This window comes from Protopterus annectens, chromosome 5.part0 (assembly GCF_019279795.1).
Source record: "Protopterus annectens isolate FY-2018-M chromosome 5.part0, PAN1.0, whole genome shotgun sequence".
NCBI lineage: Eukaryota > Metazoa > Chordata > Ceratodontiformes > Protopteridae > Protopterus > Protopterus annectens.
In genome coordinates this window covers 1,274,869,714-1,274,891,189 of record NC_056735.1, presented here as the reverse complement: position 1 = coordinate 1,274,891,189, position 21,476 = coordinate 1,274,869,714, and the positions used below count along the sequence as shown (strand labels likewise).

The following is a 21,476-nucleotide window of genomic DNA, read 5'->3' as shown; positions in this document are numbered from 1 at the left end:
ATATAGTAGTCCATGAAAAGAAGATAAAAGTAGCATTGATCAGTGAAACTGCTACACCCACTGATTACAGTGCCTTATGTACGAAGAGACAAAGTCATAAAATACCAGGATTTGCAGGCAGAAACAAGGACAATGTAGGAGAAGGATATACAGACAGTTCCAATAGCAGTAGGAGCAATGGGTCTTATCAAAAAGAATTTAGAATTATACTTAGATGTGTTAGCAATATATGTAACTCCATATGAATTGCAGAAGGAGTCATTACTGGGCACATTGCAGGTGCTGCAAAGAGTACTTTTGGCTAACATCAAAGAGTGAAACAATACTAATTTCATGAACTTTAATCATACTTTGACTTAGGAACGGGGTCCACTCCTATCATGGTATTAGAAACCCAAATGACTTGGAGAAATTAAAACATGCATTTACAGAGAGATGGCTTCAGAGCAATCCCTCTGCTTTTGGGTTGACTGTCTATCACATCTTCAGACTTACTGCCAATAGTGGAAGATATAAGTCCTTTTCAGGGATATTACCCCTCAACAGATTCTGCAGGTTGCCACATTTGAATTTCTAACATGTGCAATTCACCATAAACAAGCTTAATTACCATTTCATAGGTAGAAATAGAACACCCTCAATGTTCTCTTCTGAACATGACAGGTATCGTAACGTCTCAGCTGAAATTCCATTAAAACCAACAGATTTCAACTGGGAGACTTCAACTACCTGTTGCTAAAATGGATAACCTAGACTTCTAATGGTCTGCATGCCTAATACTTCCATGAGTTTAAAAATTCTAATTTTTTTTTTCAAAGAGTCAGCTATTCTCCTAGATGCCTCAATGTCCTTTATTGCTTCACAAGTATGAATACTTGTTATACATGCTATTTTACTTTTAATTTCTCTTAACTGGCTAAAATTTCTCTATTAAATAATGTCATATAAGTTGTATCTATTTTAACCAATGTCATATTATGTCTGATTTGGTATTACTGTTTAAATTGTATATGTTTTTTATTATTTTTGAAAATCATAAAGTTATTATTCTTGAAATGTGTTTGTAATACTTTGGAGTTTTCTCCCCTAGCCTCTGCTGAAAATGGACTCCTACTTAGTCAGACTTTCCTGGTAATCAAATATCAGTAAATAAATAAATAAATAAATAAATAAATCTCCATGTATATCATCCCATTTTGTTAAATCACACTATGAATTAGTGACCTTTTCTTTTAAAACATGTGACACTTCTGTAAATATCTGTGTTGAGGGACTTGTTGAAAGCAAACCCTTCTTTTTTACTTGATGACCCAAATAAATTCTGCTGTAATCATCTGATGGATCCCTTTGCTAAAGTAAATGCTTCTGCCTCTGTCTTCTATTCCTGTTTAACTAGTTGTATTGATAAGGCAGCCTCTATCCATACCAAATATGAGAAGGGTAAAAACAAATCCCAGAAGTGGGATACATGTACATATACATTATGTATCAAGAGAAATAAGTTGCTTAATGCTTATAAAAGATAACATTCTATCTGCCTGATGTTTGCAATGAGACAGACAGTGGAGATGAAGCTAAAGATGAAAGAAAAAAACAAGCTAGGAATTTCTAGACTTGGAGAAAGCATATGACAGAGTTACATGCAAGCTGATTTGGGCAGTCCTATGATGGTTTAAAGTCCTGGAAACATATTAGTGCAGACAATGTACAATGCCCTAGTGACACATGAATTAACAATGTTTGTTCTCACAGAGGCATCCAGGGTGGGAGTGCATTAGCATTCACCTCTGAGTCCACTGCAGTTCATACTGGTGATGTATACTGGTGACACAACAGCAAACAGGTCGGAGAGGACAGAGGAATAAAGCTGCTATATGCAGATGATGTGGCACTGTAAGCAAACTCTGAACAGGAATGATAGCAAATGAATGAATCAAATGCAAAACTGAAGGCACATGGGAAGAGCAGACAAGACTACCGTCATGGCAGCAGATAAGGGAAATGAGAAGAAGATAAAAAACGAAATAGCAGGCAAAATAATGGATACAATCATAGGACATGTCAGAGTGTGTGTGTGACAGAAAGATGCAAAAAGAAGCTGAAAAGTATGGTGTGCAAATCATTTGTGTGACCAGTAGTACTATATGGTACAGAAACCTGGGCAGTGAAAGTAGAGCAGGAATATGAAGTGGTGAAGAGGATTTGAGAGAGACAGGAAGACAGGAAGAGAAAACAAGAATGTCCATCAAAGAGGTAAAGAAGGTGTGTAAAAGAAGGTGTGAGGTGTGGGAGTGGTGGTGGTCTCTTGACACCCTAATCCCCTGTTGAAAAAATGGTGCTGATGTAAAAAATGGTAAAGAGCCACTAAAAAAAAAAAAAAGGGAAAATCTATCTTGAACATAAGAGAAACGCTAGAGCTCACAACCAAGAATGTTCAGAGCTAATCCAAAATAATAATAATAAGGTGAAATCAAAACTGTAGAAATAGCTAATATTCTATCTGACAAATTCTATGCAAATGTCTGACAAATTTGGTTACTCTCCACCACTGTCACATACCACAAACTCCCAGCCACATCCTTTAAACTCCAGCCACTCATCTGTCAAATTCTGTCAAATGTCAGCTGTCTCAAACACTAAGATCTATACCATGGGTCCTGATAGTATACCAATCTGATAATGTGCAAGCCAAAATTAAAACTGTTAAGCTTTTAATTTAGCTTTGCTTTTCCACTTTTCCATGCTCCTGGATGTGATGCTGCAATGGTTATCACATTGTAATCACATGCACGTATCCCTCCACAACCTATACCCATTTGTATAAAGTGATGGAAAATGTTATCTCAGAGCTCATTTATCTCTCATTGATCTTAATCTTATCCTAAATCTCTTCATCAATTCATCTTTGTCAAAGCTGAGTCCTGCCTCTTTAACCTCATTAATGTCTTTGAAAAAGTCACTGACTCAGTGGATAGCACCATGCAGTACATAACGCATATCTGGACCTGGCTAAGACCATAATCTTCATGCACAGCATTTATTATTATATTATAAGCTGGATAGTGGATTGTGCAGTGGATAATCAACAGGTTGTTAGATAGAACTAGATAGAGGTGAGGTGCGCCGCAGTACACTAGGAAAAAGTTACTAGCATTCTACCACAGACCACATGATGAGCCCCTCTCTCTTATTTATTATTTTATTTCCCTCAGGACAAAGCTCCTGGTCTGTGATTATCAGTGTTTGCAGATGACTGCAAATTGAGTGTTACTACTGACCCCACCACTGTTGTTGTGTTGGAGCAGGTTAGGCCATAGTAACAGGGCATAAGAGGACAATGGTCTCAAATTAAATGTAAAAAAATGTAGCACAGTTCATTTTGGTAATGAAGACATTTTTGTGTACCATATATATGACACATCCCATAAATCAGAGTGTTGTAAGGGATAAAAGCACCCTTGCTGATAATTCCTTATGGTTTGACCATCTTACTTCTGCAGTAGTTTTGGAATCCTATCTGGCTCATATAATTTCCAAAGGCATCTCTGCTAGATTCAACGTTGTCTTTATTCACTTTTAGGTATCTCTTATTGGATCTGTTTTTTCAATATAATGCACCTTTTGGCATGTCTTTGTTGAAACATATAAATCAGCCTGAGAGACCACTGGGAATCATAATTAAAAACATAAGTGACCTCAAAAATCTTAGTTAGGATAGACTGGCAGCCCTTTCTTTGTACTCAGTGTCTTAAAAACTCCTCTGTGTAGATATATCTGTAGTCTTTCAAGCCACAAAAACTCTAATCCTATTTTACCACCTATTCCTTTATGGAACAAATGGTATGAAAGATACCTGATTAAAGGAACTATAAATTCATCAACAGGTAAATAGGACACATTGTTGTGATAGATTCATATCTCAACATATCGCTCACTCTAGAATCAACTTACAATGCATGTCAAGCATAAGAGCATCCTTGGCACCTTCAAGGTAAGCCTGGACTGCTGAATGAGTGGCCTCAAATTCTCTCCCAGGCTATCTTGTCTTGCCCTCCCTGTGGCTGGAAAAAACCTTCAGAATAAAGGTTTTTGGTTAGGATTGAACAGTCTGCAGACAGATGGCCTAGCCCTATGAACATATAACAACCTTACAGTATACCCATTTATGTTCAGAGCCTTATAGGTAAGCACTTGGCAATCACTGTACAGACTATTAAAAGCTTGGCCAAAAAATTATATTGAAAAGATTCCTCAAGCCTCAAGGAAGGCAACACAATATAGAGCAATGGAGAATATGAGGGCATCCGTCAGATTATCTAGGTTTACCATTAAGGAAGCAAGATTGATAATTTGCTAGACATGTAGTCAAAATTTGCTCCAGGGGTGAGGGATATGTTGAGATTGGCTCCCTATTGTAATTCCAAGACATATAAGGGCACACCTTGAAATTACAAAAATAAAATAAAATAATTGAACAGGGAGAATAGAACATCAGTATTTTCCTTTTAAGTTGTTTTTTGCATGGACACTTTACAAGGTGGGGAAAGCCCACTCCAGGCCTGAATGTACATATACCAGCTCAGAGATTCTGATACTTCAATGAAAAGGGAATACTCAGAGAAATGGCAGTTTTAGACTTGGTATACATATATACATATATATATATATATATATATATATATATATATATATATATATATGCATAACTATAGCAATATCTAAATATATATATAAATGAATCCACTTATAAGGTTGCTACAAGTGTGCAGTCCTATCCACATGAAAATATGCGTCCTCATATCTGCCTCTAATCTTCTATCTACTGCTCAATAATATAATCTGCTGAATATATTTTATATATATCTATATCTATAGAGATATAAGTAGATAGATATAGATATATATTTCTGGAAGCTACTTCCTTCTTGGACCTTGTGACTGCAGTAATACATTATAACATTTATTTTTAATTCAAAACCTTATTTTTCCTTATGATTATAAATTCAAATTCCTTATCCCCTTGGTATGATGAATGTGACATTGACTATGCAGACTTGAACCCTTCCTCTGTCTGACTTCACAGTAAGTATAACATTTAAATATATACACACATAATATAGACCGATAGACTTTCCAGACACATCTACTGTGATGTGCAATGATAATGCACATGTTCGTTTTTTATGGTTAACACTTCTTTCTGTTTCGTGCTAATTATTTCTGTGTTGAAAGAAAAGTATGTGTCACCAAGGGGCGTTAAGTCTACTAATTGATATGAGTCATGTAATCCTGTGGGGTTTCAGGTTTCTGTATGACACACTAGCAATGGCCCACACTTATGTGGGATCAATAATGTGTGATTAGCAGGATTTGCATTTCATGACCAAGACTGTAATATGCCATGAAATGATACTTTCTCTAAGATACTTACATCAGGGAAATTTGACCACTTGCAAAACATTTTTTATATGTTTTTCATTCTCACGTGGTGAATTTAAGAGTGGAGATCTGTTGTGATACCCCATATAAGTATCGGTCACAAAAAGACTCTTGCTTTGTCCAAGGACCACTCCTGCCCTTAGGGTTAATCTGCTGTAAAGCTTCTTGATGAAGGTGTTTCATGTCTGAGACCTGTTACACATTTGCTTGACAATTTATATTTTTTTATTATACATGTACAACATGGTGTCAAAATTAAACTTGACTGATATTAAAAGCTGTGTTTTCTGCTGTACATTTTCACTTGTTTGCAATGCTTCTATACACCATCAAATTTAAGAATGACAATTTTGCCATATGACCTCCATGGAGAATAACAGGCCAGTTCTGGTACTTTTATTTTTTTTAATGCAAAAATCCACCAAATATTATTTTTTATATATCGTTTCTCACATTTTCACATTTATCTTGATTAAACTATTTACTGCTTCTGACATATCACAGCCAGAAACAGTTACTTCATGCTCTTGCTCCCTTGAATCAGTATTTCTTCAGTTTTTGGCTTGGGAGAACTACACAGCGATCACCAGCAACTCTAAAACTTCATATAATCTCAATAAAAACTGGAAGCTGGGGATCCCCTATTCAAGTTGTTGCAGGCATCCCTTATGAAGAGTGTCTGACTATCTTCTTTATCTTTCTGTCTTTGCTTTGCAACCTGGTATAGTTTCTTTGTGCCACTTACTGAGTCACTTTCCAGAAGCTGATAGAGTGCCTCTGATGCCCTATTCTTTGCTATTGCAACTTTTTTCTTAGTTTCTTTGTTAGCCAACCAGTAGTCCTTCCTAGCTTGGTCAGTCTTTTCAATCTCCCACTTCTTCCTGCATTCCTTCTTTCTTTTGATGACTTCCTGGACTCCTGCCTTCCACCACCAGCTTTCCTTATGTACCTTATTTCTATACCTGGCTTGGCCACATATCTTTTCTGTAATCCTAATACATGCCATTTTTAGGTGCTGCCACTCTCCTTCAACTCCACCTATTTCCTCCTCTTCTTGGGGTGCTAGAGCCCTTAGTAATTCCTTGAAGTGCTGTACTTTCTCTACAGTCAACTTCCAGGTCTTCAGCCTGGTCTCTGTTGACCTTAGAGTCTTCTCTGACCACTGTTTGCAGCTGATTGTGGCAACTACTGGTTTATGCTGTGGTCCGACTATTTCACTGGGGATGACTTTGCAATCATGGATTCTACCCCAGTGCTTTTTCCTTACTAGGAGGAAGTCTACCTGAGTTGCATGTTGGCTACTCTTGTATGTGATCTTGTGACTGTCTCTCTTTCTGAACCATGTGTTGGCTACTATCAAGCCATTTGCCAGACAGAAGTCTAGAATGGCTTCTCCTTCTTTATTCCTGTTGCCCCACCCATGTGGACCAAGGCAGTCCTCATATCCTGTTCTGTCTATTCTGATATGTGCATTCAAGTTATCCATTATCAACAACAATTCATGTTGTCTTGCTTTATCTAGTAGGACCTGCAACTGCTGTCTGAATGCACTCTTTTCCTCACTATCACAACCCTGCTGTGGGGTATAGGCTGAGATTATGAATACTGCCCTATCATTACACTCGAGTCTGATTGCCATGAGTCTGTCATTAATTCTGAAGATATCCCTCACTGCCTTTTGAAGTCTCTCTCACCACAATTCCTACTCCATTGCTAGCCTGTCCCCTACCTGAGTAGTAAAGTCTGGATCCCAAGCCAAGTGGCTTTGCTGCACTGTCCTTCCAACTCATCTCCTGGATACATAGGATGTCCAGCCTCCTCTGTATCATCATGTCATCCATTTCCAAGCTGCGTCCTTTCAGTGAACCTACATTAAGCGTAGCAATTCTCAGTTCATGTTTGGCAGGCTGGTTGGTTAGTTTTACGTCCAGCTTTCACTCAACAGAGCTATCCCAGGTAACCCAGGCTGGGCAACTAGACACTGGCCATCTAGTAGCTTATTGAACCAGGGCTGCTCGGCTTTATGGCAGGCACACACTGGCTAATAGGGGCACATATACCCCTCCCACCGTTAGCAAGGGGTCTATATCATAACATCGAAAGGAATGAATCTCGAACGGCTTAAATATCGAAATTGGCATTCATTGAAATCGCCTTTGTGGGGGGCTGTGCCCCCCCCCACTAATTATGTATACCAACTCTGAGATCACATTACAGTGAGGAAAAGGCAAAATTCCTGATATTCACTGCACCGCAATCTCACAAAAAACAAATCAATGAACAGCAATTTTGATATTTAAGCCATTCGAGATTTGTTCCTTTTGATGTTATGATACTGACCTGTTAGCAAGGGTCCCTGGCGTGGGTCAGAGTAGGCTGGATCCTCAACCCACTTATCACAGGTAACTACTCATGCCCATTTTTGGCGATATTAGTCAACATGATCAAAATACCTAGAGTCATATTTTTCACCATTAAGTGGCTAGCCCTGCCATGGTGTGCAATCTGTGATCTGTGTTCTCCTATCTTGAGGATACTGCACACCACAGTAAATGTCCAAAGTGGTTGGTTTGTACAACTCCTCCCCCTATATGGCACCATGTAGAATAGAATCTGTGCTGCTGCCCACAGCTCCATTCATTGGTGAGTTTGAGATGAAAACACTCAGCATGTTTTTCAGACATGAGAGAAACCCCACAGAGACATAGGGAGAACATGCAAACTCCAAACAGGCATTGGTTGGAGGTCTGGATTGAACTTTGTACCTTGTGCATGGGAAGGAAACACCTTAACCATTAAGCCATCTGGTCCAGCAACAACCTGCTCACCAGTCAACAGGACATCAAAGGCAGATGGAAAGAGTATTTTCAGCAGCTTCTGAATGAAGAAAACCCCACAGAAGCTGTACTGCCCCAGAAACAGCCTACAATGAGAGAAGAAGAGGAGCCCACCTTAGAAGAAGTAAGAACAGCACTAAGGAAGATGAAGTCAGGGAAAGCAGCAGGCTCAGATGAGGACACAGCAGATCTGATAAAGATGCTGGGTGAGATAGGGGAGAAATGGCTTCTGAGGGTACTAATAGCAGTGTGGAGAGAAATTATTCCAGATGAGTGGAGAATAAGCATACTTGTGCCAGTGTACAAGAACAAAGGGGACATTCACAATTGTAGGCAGTACAGAGACATCAAACTCCTACCACATTGCATGAAATTTCTGGAGAGGGTGATTGATAAACAGTAGTAGAATGTAAGATGGGAGATGAGTAGTTCAGATTCAGATCAGGATGCAGTACAATTGACCCAATGTTTGCATTGAGACAGATACTTGAGAAGAAGCTAGAGATAAGGAGAGAGTCCAACTGGGCATTCCTAGACTTGGAGAAAGCATATGACAAGGTCCCAAGACAACTGATCTGGGCATTACTGTCATGGTTTGAAGTTCCAGAAATACTGGTAGAATTAGTGCAGGCTATGTACAAGGACCCAGTGACTCAAGTATGAACAGTGTTCAGCCTCACAGAGGGGTTCCCAGTGGGAGTGGGTGTACATCAGGGTTCAGCTCTGAGCTCACTGCTGTTCATACTGGCGATGGACTACATTAGCAAATAGGGTGGAGGGGACAAATAAAAAAAGCTGCTGTATGCAGACGATGTGGCAGTGCAGGCAGACTCTGAGCTAGAACTTCAGCAAAGGATAGGAGAATGGAATGCAAATCTGAAGGCACATGGGATGAAATTAAGTACAGATAAGACGGTGGTAATGACAACAAATTGGGGAAAGCAGAAGAAGCTGAGAACAGAGATAGAAGCGAAGATAATGGAACAGGTAAACAGCTTCATGTATCTGGCAGGGGTGGTTGAGGAGAAGGGCAGTCTGAATGAAGAGGTCAAAGCTAGAATCAGAAGAGCTGCAGTCAACTTGCATAGAGTATCAAGTGTAATCTATGACAGAAGAATGCCAAAGAAGCTGAAAAGTAAGGTGTACAAGACAGTGGTGCAACCAGTACTACTGTATGGTACAGAAAGCTGGGCAGTAAAGGCAGAACAGGTGAAGAAGGTAGAGGTGATGGAAATGAAGTGCCTGAGAAAGGTGATAGGATGCACACTGTGGGACAGATGAAGAAATGAGGACCTAAGAGCAGAAGCCAAAGTAGCTCCAATCATTGGCGAGGAAGATTTGGGACAGACAAGAAGAATATAAGAGGATGCGAGGATGTCCAGCAAAGAGGTGGGCGGATTGTGTGAAAGAAGATCTGTGACAGTCAGGCATGAGTGTTGAAGAAGGCAGGAGTGTGGCACTGAAATGAGAGAGTTGGTGACAGTTAACATGATACCTCAACCCCATGTAGAAAAAATGGGAAAAAGGGGGCTGATGACAACGATGATGATGATGATGATGATGATGATGATCCCATATTCACTGAAAGTGGGCTTGCTAAAATAAATAAATAAATAAAATATGGTGTGCAACATTCCTTCTTATTGCAGAGAAGAAAGCCATGGAGGTATTTAATAGTTTTAGCTTTAAAGAGGATTAAAAGACAAAATGTCTGCCTTAAAGAAGGCATACTGAGCACAAGAAAAGAATCTACCACACACAAGACACTTACTTGCCACACACAAATCAAGTGGTTTGATAATCAACAGATGATTATATGTCTGAACTAAAGCACAGAGTATAAGAATGTGAGTTGGATAACTTGTATGAATAATTACTAAGTGACAGAATTCTGTATGGAAGTCAAAATTATTAGGTTAGAGGCAGATTATTATGATTATTACAAAAGCAGATCCTGCATTGCACAAAGGGATTCATGTACACAGAGTGAGTGAACTACCAAATATTCAATTGAAAAACATGACTGAAGAATTGCAATCATGGAAAATTAGGGCTGCAGGTGAGAAAGTGAGTGAAACAAAGACTGTAATAAAAAACAAAAATGTTGATGACTATGGAGCACTTGAGATTACACCTGGGTATAAATAGGCAGGCAGAAACCACATTGACTACAACAGTGTGGTTACACATACAAGAATGCATGCTGTAAGCTCTATGGGGAATCGCAATCTGTGAAGTAAAAGAAATTAAGGATATGCATAGATACTGAAGATTTAATTAGGCAGTTCAAAATGAAAAGCAATCTACTTCAGTCAGTGGAAGAAGTAGTGCCAAGTATTCTTAATGCTAGGTTCTTCCCATACTTTAAGCTAACCAAGAGTTCTTGTAGTTTAGAAAGATGAAAGTAGTTTCAAACTCTTCCATTTTAATACACTTCTTTTCAGGGTTATGAATTAGAATTTCATGAGCTCCAGGAGTATTTCAGACAGCTATAGAAAATATTGTTAAAGGACTAGATGGAGTACTCAACATAATTGATTATATTCTAGGCTGAGGTACTAGAAAACAGGAAAATTACCTGCATATGCTAAAGTTACTAGGCAGGGTCTATGTCAGAACAACAAAAAAGCCCACATGAGCTAATAATCAGGAACTCAAAATCACTATTGTGGGGGGCTGCACCCCCCTGCTAAATATATATTCCTACTCCGAGATCGCACTACAGTGAGGAAAGGGCAAATATTCTGATCTTCACTGTACTGCAGTCCCAAAAAACCAACATTGACTTCCTGATTATTCGCTCATGTGAACGATCGACATTTTGAGTTTTCGACATTTTAAAGTAGACCCACTAGGCAGACTTCAAGGAGGCAAGGAGTCTTAAAGCTGAGCAGAAGCAAATTTCAAATCTGAATAACTTCTCTTGAGTACATGGACAAGCTTTGTACTTTAGAAGGACTTAAATTGGATTCTGATAAAGTAAAAGCAATTGTAAATATTCATGCCTCTTATGATAAAATCATCTCTTATGCATTTCCTAAGTATGGTGCAGTGTCTAAGTTTGTCCTTAAGTTTTCAATTACAACATTACCACTCTAGAAGCTAGAGCACGATTTTGGTAAAGAGAGCATGAGTAAATGTTTTTGCTTGCTTAAATATCTGGCTACCACAGCACCTACATTCAAATTTTATGATGCTATAAAACCTATTGCTTTGCAAGTGGACACATTAGCAAGGTCTTGGTTCAGTGTTATTACTAATGGGTTGACTAACTCCATTTGAATTTTGAGTTTTATGTGATGCACAGGCATACTATGCTTAAACAGAGAGTTGTTAACCATAGTTTTCCTCATCTAACATTAAAGAATTATTGTAGAGTCAGACTATAAATCACTTCTGATTGTATTTAAAGCAATGTCTAAACAAGGCACCAGTAAGATATCAAAAAAGTTACTCTCATTGCAAAAATAGGATTTGTAAGTACAGTATAAATGTGGTAAGAGTACACCCTGAGCAGTCCATATCTACATAAGTGCAAAGTAGATTTGTTTTAGAAAGATCTAAAAATCATAAAACTTTTCTTATATTGTAAATATTGCTGCAGTTAAAGGTTTATACCAGGGATGACTATGAACTTCACTGTCTTAGTGATGTTGTCAAGACAAGACAGCCAGATAATGTAATGTCATTACATGTTATGATTAGAGCATCCTTTTTCTTACCAAGATGATTTGTCACATACTCAAAGCTTATTATTTAAAAGTGACAGGGTTATCATTCTAACTCAAGTAAATGCCAAGTAAAATCCATTATTCATATTTAGACATAAGTAAGTCTAAAGCAATGTCTTGTGATGTCATGCATTGGTCTAACACTTGGTAAAGTTTGTAATATGCTCAGCAGTTAAATTCAGGAAACCAGAGATAAATAATGCTTGATATTCCATCCTTAATTTTTATGAAAGAAATACTACATTAGCTCTGACTATATTGGGTGATCTGTAATTTTAAACATGTCTTTTTAACTGAAATTACAAGTCAGACTGACACACATGATAACTGGCAATACCAGATATTCAACTTGTGCCAAAACAAGTGTTGATGCATCAAGAAAACAAACAGTTCACACAGACATGAGAGAGAACAGTGTGAGAACTCCACACTGGACACTTTATTAACCATTAGTTTAGCTAGGGCATAGAAGACTACCTTTAGTTATTTACTATTAACAATTCCTGTATTTCCTGCTTTTAGAAAAAAACACAGTACAGTCTGACTGACATTGCTATTAAAGGAACACTGTCACTAACATCTATAACTCATAATGTATTATTCCTGCTCACCTGGAATCTTCTGACTTAATAATGTCTATTATTTTCATCTGGATGCATATTTTCTCTTGTGTGCAGACATTGCACAAAATTACCTGAAGCTGTGCAGTTAAATGTCCTAAAAAGTCATAATATTGTTACCAGACTACAGACAATCTTTGTTGGGCATTCAGCTCCTGATGAAATGATATCACCTAAAAGTCTCTTAGTTTGGGAGCAAGGAACTTCATAACTTTCAGAATAAATAGAAATTTAAACCCATTGCACTGAATTCTAGATTTCTTCAGTGTAAAGAGCAAGTGAAACACATAATACAATCTCTGAATGATATTCTCAGAAATGTCAATACTCTGGTACAGACATTTGGTATTTATCTGTTCTTGAGTACAAGACTATAGGACTACACTAGTGCAATCTATAGGTATATCTCAAGCTCATCTATTGATGGGTCATCTTATAAAATCTAAATTACTCACCTCTTTTTCTCTGCTTGCACCAGACAGTGTACAGCTATTGAATTATTGCAGAAGGGACACCCTAAATAGAAATTTCACTTTTAACAAAACTGATGTGTGTGTGTGTGTGTGTGTGTGTGTGTGTGTGTGTGTGTGTGTGTGTGTGTGTGTGTGTGTGTGCACACACACACACACACACACACACACACATACAGTTTTTACTTTTTTCCAAGTTTGCACAAAGTAATAAATTTATAGATCAGTGGTGCTGGGCCACATGCCCCATATTGAAGGTTCACCCGAACAAATGATGCTTATAAGTTTAAACAATGTTGTTATTTTCTATATTTTGTGATTATAACATTGTAGTTTCATTAGCAATGTTTTTGAGTCCTAATGTAATGGGACTTGCGACTCCTGTTGTGGATATATCTCTCTCTCGCTCTTTCTTTCTTTCATGGAATACAAGATGCAAGTATGTCTGGTATGAGATAAATGAAATACCATGTTCCAAGGTTTAGATAATGATTTTTTGTATTTTTTAAGGCAGAACTTGTGTTTCCTGTTGACTACAATAAGCTGCTTTAATTGCAAATTTCTACTGATATTGCATCTTTTTATTCCATACAATATTAAGTCTGAGGTTAGGTTAATTACACAAGAATTAAATGAATATAAGAGTGTTTTCTAGCATGGTTAGGTATATAGATGATATAGGGTAAGTTAAAGCATCACTGCAAGTCTTGGGTGATCTATACAGGATTACTGGCTGAAGGCGATGCTATTAGAAAAGTAATGGGTTATAAGTAGAACAACAATATGATGTGTTATAGCCCTTGGGTTTGGTGTCAGGATAGAGTAAAACTAGCAAGTACAATGTGGTATCTTGTGGAGGGGATTAAATGGTCCAGTTTTTTACATGGATTGCCAAATTATTTAAGACTGCTGAAATGGGGGTTGGTAGCTTTGGAAATAAATGTTCTTGTTGATGAGGATCATTTTCTTAACATTATTGTAGAATGTTTTATAAAGATCATGGTTATGCAGATGGTTGCCCTTGTTAAAGTTATTTCAAATGTGATCCAGAAGATCCATTGGCTTTTATTTTCTACACTGAAAGTAGGCCCTGCTATTTAATATGGAAGGGACTTCACAAATTAAAATACTTAATAGCAGTGTTTAAATTAAGTTCATGGAAGCATGAACAGTCAGAAGTGAAGGTAGTTGGGCAGCAAACCTTTCCACTTCTCCTGATGGTACAGTGCTGTCATCAACAAATCCTATTAATGGACAAGTAAACAAAAATAGGGGAATGTTCACTGAATAGGTTAAACATTACATTAGAGGTACTTAAGTTGTATGGTACAGAGGAAGTAACAGTGTAAAGTATGCTCTCAACAAATGACTAGTAAACACTCCAGATGAGGACACCAAAGAATGTTTATAAAACACTTTAATTATAACAAAATTATTACCTGCATCTCACTTGCACTTTCTGATGCTACAAGACTTCAGCAGACTAAGTTGCATGACCACTATAAAACATTTCTATATTACTTCATAATCACATGACTCTTTCTTCTATTCCATTTAAAAAATATACATTTAAATATTGGTTTATTAAAATATTGTTCGCTTAAGAATAACTTTTTTGTTCTTTAAACTTTTAAATTTAATACATAACTATTTTACATTTCCTGCTTATTTTTAAAAACTTTTATAATGTATACTGGCATTAAGCCCCATTCCAGAACAAGAATCTCATAATATCTGCCATCTAATGTGGCATATTCCACATAATCATCCTTACTGTCTCTTTTAACATTTTCATGAACATGTTTTAAAGTGAAAAAAAATCTTTTAAACTCTTTACACTTTGTGGAATGTTTAGCTAATGCACTAAATAAATTTAGACTTTTTACTGCTGATATATACACATATATCGTGCTACATACCATTCTGTTGGTTTTACCTATATAAACTGACTCATAGGCTAAATCACATAATCAGTTTGACATGTAAAATACCCATCTGAATCATATGTTCTACCTGTATTAATATATTAATATGTGGTCCTTCATTAATAAACTGTTTACAAGTTTGGCACTTCTATGAGCCTGTCTTGTTTTCTGGACTTCTACTAATCTTGTTTTTCCTTTCTAAGATTTCCTTGATATTATTATTTTTATTAATAAACTTTGTTTCACTACCTACTTTATTAAACAGTTCCTCATAACCTTCCACAATTTTCCAGTTACTTCTTACTATGTTCTTTTTTCACCTGAATCCAAACTATAACTAATCACCATGGCTGTGTTCCAAGAATTATTTGCATCCTCTGTTTACCTATATTGGTGGTACTATTTCCTTCATCTTCATAAACATCTTTTGTTTTAATTTCTTTATAGCCCTTCATTTAAAATATTTCTTCCAAACCTTCATTAATATCTAGGACCAATTGATTATCTATAGTTAACATTTTTGTCATATCAACCATATTTTTCACTACATTTTTTTTAACATATTTTGGATGCATGCCACTGTAATGCAGGAGTGTATTACTGTCTCTAATTAAGTTTTATTGTTTTTATACACCTTCATACCTAAATAAATTATCTGTTTTAAATCTTTATGGACTGTAAATTTTAAAAATTCAATGATTTTATTTAAATCATTAAAATTATTCCAGTTTATTCTCTGTCCCTTTCCAGTTTTGAAATATATCATCAATAAAATGACAATAATAGTCAATTGAATACTTCCATTTTATAAATTAATTTAGTATAAATTTTCTGAAGTAAAAGAAGTCTATAACTTTAATTATTGTCATTATTTATTAAGGGTGATCCAACACTTTTTTATCCAAATGTCACCAGTTTTAGGATGGATTAAGAGGGACAGAGTTAAAATTTGAGTCAACATCAGGGATAGGGACAGTTGAGAAGTATGGCTCACAAACTTGTTTAAATTTTGTATTGATAAAAAAGTTATACAAGGTATAGTTATCAGGTCTAGGTATATATCTCTCTCACGGTTTAAACCTCTGATTTATTCATTTACAGTCTTGGCCAAAATGAACTGCTAAACTAATATGGTAATTAAATCAATGTCTGTGTTTTGGAATTTCAGTCTGAACACTGCTGTAGCATTTCTGTATGCATATCTATGGCCCAGGTGGGGTCTATATTATGATATTGCATGCTTAGAAGAGTGAACGATATATAATCGACCCCATGTAAGTGAAAGCTCACAACGTTGAAACGGCAGAACAGCAATTTTTTTTCAAGGGAAAAAATCGCTGTTCTGAAACAAAAAAATAAAAACTGTAAAACATAACATAATGTGGGGAGCTTCATCCCCACACCCCCCATTGTGGGGGGCTGTGCCCCACACCCACCACTTAAATATATCAATTCTGAGATTGCACTACAGTGCCAAAAAGGCAAAGCAGTGAAAGCAGCCAAACAAATTCTTTCCCAGGGAAAGAATTCGCTGAAAAGCTGCTTCGCTATTTTGCCTTTTCACCCTTTTCAGTTCGACAAAGACACATTCGATAACCTGAGTTTGCAACAGCATAATAGAGAGCCCCCAGGTTTCAGTGCAACTTAAGAAAACTACCTGCAAATGCCTTGTAAGCTTCTATCCTTTTCAGCAGATATATACAGTTCACTCACAATTTCTTGTTGTCTTTGAGCATTTCACTGGTCCTGTTTTTGCAATGCAGTATTTAGATGGGACTATATGACTTCCAAATCAATTGTTTTGATGAGAAGGGGAGAAACATTATGCCTTGCAACAAAAATGGACAGACACCAACTTAAAGAAAAGTGATGTGCATTTTATACAACTTTTTATTCACAATTTCATTTTGATATTTTAAAAAACTGTTCTATTTAAAATGTTTATACTATGGCATGTTATAAAGTGATAAATCCTGAAATGCAATTTATATACCACACTCACACACACACACACACACACACACACACACACACACACACACACACACGAAACATCTTCTTGTAGGTTTTAGGAAGCTTCTCTGTTTAAAATATAATTTAAACAAGGCACTTACTGTTAGTAATTTCTGAAGTGCAGTTTAAACAGTATGTATATTCACAAAGTCATGAAGGTGATTTATTTAAAATGCTGTCTGAACATCACTACTATAAGTTAGCTGACTAGGCAGCATCAGGATCCATGATTATAATGCAAGCTGTAAGCATCTTATCCCATTGTCTGTGCTGGGTTATGTTATGAACCAAAGTTCAATCTACAGTGTTGTAATTTGCATCTACATAACTTAAGAAAAGAACCAGGGTAATATCAATTAATTATAAAACTGATTGTGTTGTCTTATTACGGGTCCCCTTCAGAATTTCAAAGTTTAAAACTGAAAAATTCATATGATCGAAGTTTTAAAACTTCGAAATCCTGAATGGAGATCAGCATACAGTGCGGAATGGGAGATTTCACTTTTCCTCTCTGTAGTGCGATCTCGGAGTTGGTATATTTAATTAGCAGGGGGTGTGGGGGGCTTGGTCCCCTGCATAAACATGTTTTGTGATGTGTTGACTGCTTTTTTGGGGGGGGGTTCTTAATTTTGAGATTCCAAGATCTCGAGGTTCTGAATTTGATATTCTGAACCTTGGGATTTTGGTATTTCAAAATTAAGAAGTGAACCCCTTATTACAGTACTGAGACTGCATATTAGAGCTGCAAAATTTACAATAGGTGTGCAACGCAGATAGTACCATGACACTCTTTCAGAGAAAATGAGCTTAGGATCAGGCTTAAAATTCTCACCGGAACTTTTTTTTTTTCAAAAACTGCTGTACACCATTCACCCTCCCATACTATTATACTTAAACACATACACACTCACAGAAATTATCCCCTGGTATCAGTCCACTCATAATCAAATGTGGTCATAGCAAATTATAGAAAATTAATGCTTTTAATTTACTTGTGAACATTTGGAAGCAATGGCTACATTACAAATGATGAGAAGCCAAAAGAAACATCTTCCTAAATTCGATGTTCCAAAACAATAGACTATGTTTATGTGGTTTTACAGAAAGATGGATTATCTTGCCTAGTAGACAACTAGCAATATACATGCACCGGAGTATTCATTTGCATAAAACTGTTCATGTCATTGTCATATTTTCATGCAGCAATTTTCAAGCCTGCTGTGCTGTAGTAATCTACTGAGTCTCAAACACTGCAAACATTTTATACATTTCTGTCCCTAATTAATATTTCTGCATGATCAGTTGAATATAGACCACCATGTATATTTATACTATTTAAGTTATGCACATATCTTGTTGATCTGTTAATATGCACTTTCATTTTAGTTGTATTGAGTTGTGTTTATTCACATACCACACCTGAAAATAGTTAAAGCCCATGTTATGAATTAGGTTAATAAAACAAAATAAATAAATGCATAAAAACAATCCCCTTGCAAACAACTGTTTCTGTTTTCTCTTGAAAAAAATTCTCTTCCATACTACTCAAAAAGACATTTATTTTTTCAGAAGAGACCCAAGGTAGTATTTATACTACTAGGTGAGATTTGACCAGAGTATTGGGGAAATGTATCTACTCTTTTTGATAGGTGCCATGGGATCTTTTACATCCACCTAAGCTATGATTATCTGAAGCAGCTAAGACCTTTGATTTAACATCTCATCTGAAAAATGGCACATTTAGGAGAGCAGCATCTTTACATGGCATGGGAATAGAACCCATAGCCATTTGCACCAAAGGTGAGTGTGCTGCTTGTTGTACCACTGACACTTTTTCTTTTACCAAAACAGTAAAATCATCTGCAAAGACACTTAATTTTTTTATCTTTTCGATTTCCCCCTTAATCCCTTTAACAGTTATATTTCTTTGGTTCCCTATCATATCACCGACATTTCAAAACTCCGAAGACCATGTGGCCAAGGCCACTCTAAAAACTGTCTATTGGGATCACTGTATACCACAGAACTTAGGATTTGCCATTTTCCTCACTGTAGTCTGATCTTGGAGTTGGAATATTTAAGTAGCAGGTGGTGTGGGGGGTGCAGGGAGGCTTGTCCCCTTGCAAAAACTTACAGGTAAGTTATTTTATTTTATTTTCTTGTTTTTGTTTTTGTTTTTTTGTTTTTTTTAATTTCAAAACATATGGTCTTCAGAGTTTTGAAATTTCGGCGATGAGATAGGGATCCATTTCTTTATATCTGTTACCGATCTCATGCCTTCCTGGACATTAATGTCAATATTTTTTTCTGAAACAATACCAGGCCCCTTGTCCTTTGCTTGCCCATTTAGCAAACAGACCTTATAAAACCACAATTTCCTTAGACACTTTCCAATTTAATATTATTATTAAAAATGCAATGTACACATGTAGCTACATATCTTATACTAGACAAACAAAAAAATAAAGTTTGAATATTCTGCTGCTGTTAGGAAATAAGATTATTTATGAATTTATCCATAGTGCTATAATATGTATTTGGTAAAAATTCAGTTTCTAACATAATGTTATAGTTCATTAAAAAGAGATGTAATCACATTAAATCTGAAAGCCACAATCTTCTTTTTTACACTAGTATTTATAGTGCAGACTCTGTAGTTTACTATTAGGGTTGATTTATTTTGTAAAACAGTAGTCTCAGTTTATTCCTTTAAAATCCACAGCAGTAGATTTCATATATTCATGCATCACTGATACACATAGCCAAAGTCAGCTTGTCAATACAGTAAATACCTTATTCACAGAAGGAACCAAAAGCACTTGTATACAATGTTTCCAGAAGTCTTTGGTGTGCCAGGTCAGACAGGATACTTATAAGTTTCTCATATCTGTGTAACCTCTTCCTGTGGAAGAACAGAAAACAATAGTTTGGTTACTTCTATAACAGGTAGAGCTAGAATAACTTAGATAACACCCTGCAAAAGCAAGAACAACACATAGCACATGGATTTATTGGTATTATCGCAACCACATTCCGAACAGGACAAACGGCTCATTTCCAAGCAGTTTAGTTTTCTCTCTCTTTAAGGATGTGTTAGTGTTGAAACGACATTTTATTTGAATGATGCTTCATGCTTCCTTCAGTTTTGCTGTCTTCATAGTTTTTACGTTAAGTACCACATTACTAAAGTGGAAATAGACCAAAATTTATGTTGCAGTTTCTACTGATTAATGTACAGGTACAAATGCTGCTTGCACATCTTCAATAAACACTATGAATATGTAAAACTGAAGGAAGCATGAAGCAACCTTCAAATAAAATGTTTCAACAGTAAAACATCATTAGAGAGAGAAAACTAAATGAGATAGTTTTACATCAGCTAAGGATCGGGACTGTCTGATGTCGTTCTTAACATCACAGGGTGAAGCGCAGACCAGTAACACCGCAATTACTTTGATGGCAGAAACATTATCTGACAGGCCTGAAAGGACATGTCATACCTCTCAACTGACTAGATTTTAGCAGAATGTCCAGATTTTTGCTTCATATCTCTGGTCCATTCCTCTTAAAAGTTGTGTTTTTCTGGCAAATCACGGTGGAATGGTGTTGCTAAATAATGACATACATTTGCATTTCAGACTTTATTTCCTCCAGAAAATGCATAATAACACAAGTACTGTTATTCTAGCAACCTTCTAAGAGCAATATTTAAAACCTGTCCCTATTTTGGCCCCTTTGTTTACTACATATCTCAGCAGGAGTATGACTTGGAAATGAGCCGTTTTTCCCTGTTCAGAATGTGGCTGCTATAATACGCAAGTACTGATTTATGTATTTGTTCATTTATTAATTATTTGATAGCTATGTGAGTGTGTTGGTCTGAGACCTTTTAGCCATGACTCAGACAAAGAATAAAGAACAGAAAGTAGAGTACAGATTTCAAAATGAGCATCATTTGATGCTGTACATTCCATGATAGAGTAAACAAAATTTGATATACATATTATGAAGCTTTATCTCAAAGTTTAGATGTAGATTATCCATTGTTGTCTTTCTTTTCTTCTCTTAACTCTCACACTTATTCTTTCTCCTTCACTCTCATTTTTCCTTCTCTTTCCTCTCTCTCATTCATCTGCTTTCTTTGTATTAGCTTACTTCTTTTCTTCCATCTCCCTGCCCCGTCTTTTCTCCTCACCCTCCTACTCTCTTTCTCTCTCTCTGTCTCTCTTTCTCGCCATGTCCCTTTTTCATGCTGTAGCTTCCCCCATATTTCTCAGCCCTTCTCATCTTTATTCCCTGCTTAACTTCTCCTTGCAGTCTAAGTCTTTGTCTTTTTATACCTTCCTCCTCAAATAAGCCAACTATCACTCCCTCGTTATCTGTTTCATACAGTTTTCCATCCTTCATCTGTTATTATGTATCATTCTTTCTCATACAAATA

The 21,476-nt window shown here is 36.5% G+C and overlaps 1 protein-coding gene across 1 annotated transcript in view; it reads right to left on the bottom strand.

Moving 5' to 3' along the window:
* The window catches only part of LOC122801619 (immunoglobulin lambda-1 light chain-like), a 410,978-nt gene extending 391,044 nt beyond the window's left edge, over window positions 1–19,934 (bottom strand). The window contains exon 1 of the mRNA XM_044071098.1: window positions 19,828–19,934. The gene's annotated coding sequence lies outside the window, so the exon portion shown is untranslated. The remainder of the gene's footprint in view (window positions 1–19,827) is intronic.
* Window positions 19,935–21,476: the final 1,542 nt, after the last annotated feature.